Genomic DNA, 7,830 nt, shown 5'->3' with positions numbered 1-7,830 from the left:
GGCTTTGTCAACGCGAGGAGTGCAAAGACGAGACGAAAGCACGCGAGGAGATCTCTGCAGAGCAGAAGTGTAAGGTATGCAAATCACTACGTGTGTGTGTGTGCACACGCACGCGCATGCGCATGCGCATGCGACCCAAATGTGTAGATGGATGCAGTTGATTTTATAGAGAATCAAAAAAGGGAGATTCGCCATCCTTGTTACTATGGCTCTCTTGCCAAGCTTGGTCTTGTTCCACATCCCCATCTTGCCAAGCATGATCTTGTTCAGGGTAGCTTATTGCTTCCATTGCATCTCGGTGGACTTGGTTAGGGCTTTCAGTTATGTCTACATTCACACGACCATGTGTGTAAAGGTTTTGAGCATGATCATTAGAAACTGAACTTGTTAAGTTGTGTGGCCCCCATGTCTACTTTGAGAGTTCCTTCTTGATTTATGGCGCTATATTTCCATCAGGAAATAACTCAGAAGAATCTTCCTTCATAATGTCTTCTAATTGTCTTTTCGACGCCATGCCAACAAGATGTAGCTTAGCATCGCCTAATAATTCCATTTGTTGGTCTAAATTACCTGCTGCATCCAACTTCCCCAATTGGCTATAGAGAGGTTTGGATTCGACACTGCTATGTCTCCGACGAGTTTCGTGAAACTTAACACCTGCTCAAGAGGGTGAGTAAGAGTGACTCCCAGCTTCCATACCCTTTGTCGCTCCCTACCAGAAGGAAGACCATGTTGTTCAGGCAAAAACAGGGCATATTATATATCTCTACTTGTATGTCATGCAATGACAATGCCACCTTTATTTTGGCATGGCCAACTAGATGTGACACCCAGTTACTGCAGAGTGATGGGCTTAGAAGAGTGCACTCTTGAGTCCTAGGTGAAAGAATCCACAAGATTTCAAGGACATGGAATCTTCTTGCTGCTTTTGCATACATTAGGCATGTAGTTGTGAAACCTTTCGACAATGAGAGAGCTCTTGTTTTGATGCGACGTGTGATGGACAGTCTTTGAGGCCTTGATGGTGATGGAGACATAGTAGCTGCCTGAAATCTGCTTGAAATTAAGCTATGAAGATTTCTTGCTCCATAGTTGCAATTTCTTGGCCAGCAGGAAGGAATCTATGCATTATGAAATTTGGCATAGAAGGCTCTTCTTTGTCAATGTGATCTTGACGCAAATGCTCATGTAAGCTTACCATGCAGAGCATAATAACACACTTCCAGTCGAGGTGTGCGCACAAGCATCCATAACGGCCAAAGAAATGGCCGATATGAAGCTTTCCTCTTCCCAACTTGTCTTCCTTGTTGCAATTACTGCAGAGCGATGGACCTAGAAGAGTGCACTCTTCAGTCCCACGCATAGAATCCACAAGATTTCAAGGACATGGCATCTTCTTGCTGTCTGGCATGCATTAGGCATGTAGTTGTGGAACCTTTCGAGGTGTGACGAACGGTCTTTGAGACTTTGATGGCAATGGAGACATAGCAGCTGCCCGATTTTTGCTTGCAATTAAAGCTATGAGCTTTCTTGCTCCATAACTGCAATTTCTTGGCCAGCAGGAACGAATCTATGCATTATGAAAATTGGCATAGAAGGCTCTTTTCTGTCAATGTGATCTTGACGCAAATGCTCATGTAAGCTTACCATGCAGATCATGATAACACACTTCCAATCGAGGTGTGTGTGCAAGCATCCGCAATCGCCAATGAAATGGCCGATATGGAGCTTGCATCTGACGACAATGAGCTTGTATCTCAGGTCAACAACATAGACTGTCAAGAATTGCATTCATGCATCTCAACTCCATTCATAAGAACCCATGATACAAAGCATACTTTGACATCTCTTGCTTCATCGGCAAGGTCTGCTCCTCGCAATTTGTCTGATTGGAGACTCATGCAAAGGATTGGAAGGATGAGGAATCTCTTGTGACTCTTCATGTATGCTTAGAGGATAATTGCTCTGTACAATGTTGTTCTCACTCTGAATCGATCAAAAATTGTGTAAATGCCTCTTGCAACTCCAAGCCTTTCTCAAAAAACATCTCTCTCTCTCTCTCTCTCTCTCTCTCTCTCTCTCTCTCTCTCTCTCTCTCTCTCTCTCTCTCTCTCTCTCTCTCTCTCTCTCTCTCTCTCGCTCTATGTCTCCCCTACGTGTATGTATGTGTGTATGTGTCTACACTCCAATGCAACAAATGGGACCATTTTCCTCTGTTTCTATGACTAAGTGTAAGCATCTCTCTCTCTCTCTCTCTCTCTCTCTCTCTCTCTCTCTCTCTCTCTCTCTCTCTCTCTCTCTCTCTCTCTCTCTCTCTCTCTCTCTCTCTCTCTCTCTCTCTCTCTCTCTCTCGTGCAACAGGGGCTTTTCTCTATTTTGAAGTTTAGCCTTCGTGTAGCAGATTTCTACACATGTAAAGGGCTACCCCTTCCGCCATATTATGTTAGTATAGATACTTATATTCACTCCAAATATACAGGCTCCTCTCTAGAAGTATTCATTTATCTTCAAGATTTCATCCATCCTCCTCCCCTCAAGGATTTGTCATAGGGCTTTATCCGCCACAACACACTCATTTTGAAAATCTTAGAGAGGAGTCCGAGACAAGTTCTCTAAGGTGTAGCCATTGCCTATTCCCCTAAACTAGTCCCACTCTATGAGTTCGCTGCTTTAGTCACCACACTTTTAACGTATTAAAAAAGCATACGAATAGTAGCCCGACGATGTCATCTGTTGATTTTTTTCTACTTGAGAGAGAGAGAGAGAGAGAGAGAGAGAGAAAATCTTGCAACGATCACAAATCATAGAAGAGAGAGAGAGAAAGTGCAATGGATGTTGCACTGCAACCGCCCCGCCTTTGAGTCCATTGGCGTTCAGATGAGAAAGAGAAGGAGAATCTTTTGAGATTCTCCTTAATTCATTGAGACATACTCGCTCTACCTAAAGAAAATCCTATTGTTTTCCAAGATCCCCCCTCCCCTCTTTGACGTCAGGCAACCCCCCCCCCCCCCTTTCCTTCCCACGTGCGGACGCCCTCTCCCATTGCCTATGCTGCGGGCGATTGCGTGATGCGCTTGATAAACCATGGTTGCACACGATCTCAACTAATCATCGCAAACACACAACACACACACACACACACACACACACAAAGAAAACACGAGCAATGGGTACAATCTCCCCCTGTGCAAGAGTGAGCATGTCCCTCTTGCACGTATTTAATTTATAGAAAAGTTCATGCTCAAAAATGAGTTACATCAGTTTGCACTTGGACATAAAATAGTCATGTCTTGTAAAGAGCTCAACATAACAATTAATAGTTGTCTACATCTCAACTTATAACTGAACCATAAAAATACTAAGGATTGCCATGAAATCCAATGGTGGCAATTTTATTCCGAATAACTGCTATCGCCTTATTGTCTAGCACGTGCCAGTCATTGATCTGCTCACACAACACCCAACAAGTGATCATATTCCACAGTTCAAATCAACATTGCAATGCTTCATCAAAATATCAAATATTTCACAAATAAATCATCAAAATATCAAATATTTCACAAATAGATCATCAAAATATCAACTCCATTACATACCTCGAGGTTGAAAGACAATTGTCCTCAATTGTTACCAAAAAAAAACTAGCGATAGTGGTGGCCAGCCCACTGGTAGAGTGGTATAGTAATTGGTGTTGCTCTACACCAATGGATGTGTTGCCTAAATCAACGGATCTGCATTGTTGCTGCCTAAACCGACGAATCTACATTTTGAATTCGTGTTGCCTAAATCGTTGAATCTACACTAGTGCTGCCTAAATCGACGGCTTTGCACTTTAAAGTTTGTATTGCCTAAATCAGTAAATCTACACTAGTGCTGCTTAAATCGATGGATCTGCACGAAAGTTCATGTTCCCTAAATCGGCGAATCTACACGAGAAGAGAGGCATTGCCTAAATCGGTGAATCTGTGTCTCTACGTGTGTGGTATGCAAGTATCAATTGATGGTAGTGCAGACGTAGCGATTATTCAGAAATCCATTGACACTCTTCCAAAGAATGATTTTTGTATTTTACCATATCTTTTGTATTGGTTTCTTGTGCGGGTAGTGGTCATGTCATGATCTAAAATTATTTTGGGAGTCAGAATTTCTTCATCGTCCTCAATTAAGGGGGGGGTCAGTTGTGGAAGGAGTATCGAGAATAGGTACTTTATGTGGTCTCAACAAACTAACATGGAGAGAGTTGTGTATTTTCCAAATTGAGGAAATGCCCAAGTGGAACGCATTGTCATTTATCTTTTGAAGGATTTTGAATGGGCCATAAAATCTAAGGGCCAATTTTACTTTGGGATGTTTTTCTACATTTTTTAAGCGTCATATTTATATTCTAAGCCAAACAAGGGGATTTTCTTAAAAAGGTGCAGGTCGGCGTTTCTTGTTGGCTTGTGCAGTGTATCTTTGTTGTGATTGTTTAATGCAAGTTGTGGCTTCTTGTAAAATGTGTGTGTGGTCTCTTGCTAAAGTGTCAGCCCCACAAGGACATCAGTGCTAATAGTGGAGACAGGGACAGGGAGTTTCTTCCCATAGACAATTTCAAAGGGTGCACGGTTTGTGGAGGAGTCAGGGGTGTTATTGTAAGCAAATTGAAGCATAGGGAGGTGTTAGTCCCAGTTTGTAGTATTTTCGGTGGTATAAGATCTAAGGAGGTCCATAATAGTGTTGTTCGTGGCTTCTGTTTGACCATTACTTTTAGGGTGAAATGCAGATGTGAAATCCATTGTAGAGGCTAAGTTTTTGGCTAGGGAGACCCAAAAGTGATTGCAAAAGCGGCCATCTCGGTCGGAGAGAATGATCTTGGGGAAGCCATGATAGGGGAAGATGGTTTTGAGGAAAAGGTTTGCAGCCTGTGGCACGGACAGTGTCTTTTTGCAAGGTACAAAGTACGCTTGTTTGCTAAAGCGGCCAACTATGGTCCATATCATATCATTGTGTGAGGATGTGGTGGGAAGTCCTGTGATAAAATCCATGGAGATTTGTTCCCAAGGGCCAGTAGGGATAGGGAGAGGCATTAAAGACCATAAGACTTACCATGATTACGTTTAACTTTTTCACAGATCAAACATCTGAAACAAATTTTATGATATCGTGTTTCATTTCAAGCCAAAAGAAATGATCTTGATATGCAGTGAGTGTCGAGTGAATTCCTCGGTGATCCATATATGGTGGTGCATGCATTTCAGTCATTGCTAGTTCCTTAAAGGGTGTTGTGATGCATAGCTTTTGCTGAAAATAAAGATAACCATTTGCCAAGGTGTAGTGTTCATAGGAAAGACCATTATTGTGATGTGTTTCAAACCAAGCACACGAGGAATGTGGGTCTTGAGCATATGTGCCAGGCATAGAATGAAATGATTGCACATCACTCACATAAATGTAATTCAAATAAATATGCTTGATTTTATCAAAGACACGTGAACGAATAAGAGAAAGAACATTCACTTCAGGTTTTCTACTTAATGCGTCTGCTACTACATTCGCTTTGGTATTGTATCATGGGATGGAAATTTTGAATGAAACCAACCCATTTGATATGAGTCAGAAATGGTGGATTGAGTAAGAAGATGTTTGATCATTTTGCACTAAGACTGCACCTATACCTGAGCCATTGGTGTCTATGACAAGGGTTGTGTGAAGTCGGGCAATTGTATGACAGGGGCATGTGTGAGGAAATATTTTAGAGTATCAAATGACTTTTGTTGTGTGGGGTCCCAATTGAATCGTACTTTTTGACGAAGTAATGTGGTCATTGGTGATGCAATGTGTGAGAAGTTTTTGATATTTTTTTTACAAAAGCTTGCTAAGCCTAGAAATGATTTGATGTCATGCAAAGATTTGGGAATAGGCCATGTTTTAATAGTGTCAATCTTTTGAGGATCAATGGATATGCTCGTTTCAGAGACTATGTAGCCTAAATAATCAATGTGAGTTTGAAAAAATGTACTTTTGTCAGAATTTGCAAACAATTGGTGCTCACGCAATAGCTCAAAGACAATATGCAGGTGATTTTTGTGTTCATGCTCATCACGAGTGAAAATCAAAATGTCATCAAAGAACACAATAAGAACGTCTTGATAATCAAGAAAGATTTTGTTCATCATCCTAGCAAATGTGGCAAGTGCATTTATGAGACCAAACGGTAAAACAATAAACTCGTAATGACCAGATTGGGTACGAAATGCAGTTTTAAAAATGTCGTTGGGTTGCATACGGATCTGATGGTATCATGATTTCAAGTCTATTTTGCTCAACAGTTTCGCTCCTCATAAGCGATCTAGGAGGTCGTCTACACGTGGGATGGGATAGTGGTTTTTGACAGTGACCTTGTTTAATGCACGATAGTCTATGCACATGCGAAAAGTGTTGTTTTTCTTTTGGACTAGAAGAACTGGGGCACCAAAAGGGGATGCACTAGGATGGATGAGGCCCTTGTCTAGGAGTTTGGTGATTTGTTTTTGGATTTCTTGCTGGTGCAAGGGACTATGTCTATATGGTGCTCTGTGTGGAGGTTGTGAGCCTGTAAAAAATTCAATTTTATGATCTAATTCACCTCGAGAGCGTGGGAGGAAAGGGGGATAATCATCCACAAAGAATCATTATACTGTGAGAGGAAATCATTATGTGTGTGAGAGACAAACGGTTGTGTGTGTTCCACTTCAGTAACAAATATCATGTATGCTTTGTCGTTCAACAAGATTTACAAAATGCCCAAGCACAAATCAAAGGCAAACAAACGATGGCAAAAGAGGACACAATCGGCTACGGAGAGACAAGATGGTTCCTATGCCAAGGATGTTGGCTAGAGATGCTCCAGTTATGGAGGATGTGCAGGTGGTTCCAGATTGGACAAAAGATGTGCTGCCAAGTTCAAGTGTGGCTGTAGAAGCTCCATTGAAGGGTGGTGAATGCCAAAAAGTGCGGTTTGCAAACGAGGTTGAAGCGTGAAGCTAGAGGATATTCTTGAGCTCGAGACAAAAGAGGAGATTGAGTCGAGTGACAATAGCTCTATGTATGCATACACGAGTTGGGAGACCGAGTCGTCTCAATCCAGGTATGATGAGTTTGATCTCTTACATGTGGGTCGAGAGATAGTGAATGTATGCGAGGAGCACCATGAAGTGCAAGACCGAGAGGCCTGGTGTAGACCAAGTGGAGCAATTCAGGCTTACGACTGATGATAGATAGGTAAAGATGATGTGTAGCGCCATGCTAATGGCCATGTTGATGAAAGTGGTGGTGGAATTTGCCATAGTGGTGCAACAGGTGCATAATCTTACAAAAAGGGATAGGGTAGCTTTGCCTATGGTGATGGTGCATGATGTAGCACAAGAGCAGGTGATGGAAGCTGATAAGCAAGTGGTGCTAAGTGACCTTGAAGGGCCAGTAGACGAGGAAGATCTTGATGATTGTGGAATTGAATGCATGATACGTGAGAAGGACAGTATGGAGCCAAAGGTAGAAGAGCTTCCAGTTCAGTGGATGCGGTCTATGACAGGTGATGTGGATTTTGAGGTGGTGTCCAAGATTTTCAAGGAGGTCTATGAGTGGTGGTTGAAGGCTATAGTGATAAGTACAGCTGTGCAGTGGGCCGTCGAGCAGGTACAGGATCTGCTGGAGGAGGATCTCACTTTACATGGATGGGAGGGTGGGTCAGGTATGTCCTTGACTGATGTGTTTGAAGGTTCTTTGATGTGAGTGGGCAGTTTGCCAATGAGTACTTGGAGTGGTAGAGGTATGTTGCTGGCAGTTTGGGTACACAGTTGGCTATATGCATGG

The 7,830-nt window shown here is 42.3% G+C and overlaps 1 pseudogene; it reads right to left on the bottom strand.

Annotated features, from left to right (window-relative positions):
* Positions 1-86: 86 nt before the first annotated feature.
* LOC147464541 (uncharacterized) lies at positions 87-1,363 on the bottom strand (annotated as a pseudogene).
* Between the last annotated feature and the right edge of the window lie 6,467 nt (positions 1,364-7,830).

The sequence above is a fragment of the Adiantum capillus-veneris genome, chromosome 1 (genome assembly GCF_014529385.1).
Source record: "Adiantum capillus-veneris isolate H3 chromosome 1, ASM1452938v2, whole genome shotgun sequence".
In the NCBI taxonomy this organism is placed as follows: domain Eukaryota; kingdom Viridiplantae; phylum Streptophyta; class Polypodiopsida; order Polypodiales; family Pteridaceae; genus Adiantum; species Adiantum capillus-veneris.
This window is presented reverse-complemented; position numbering and strand designations above follow the sequence as displayed.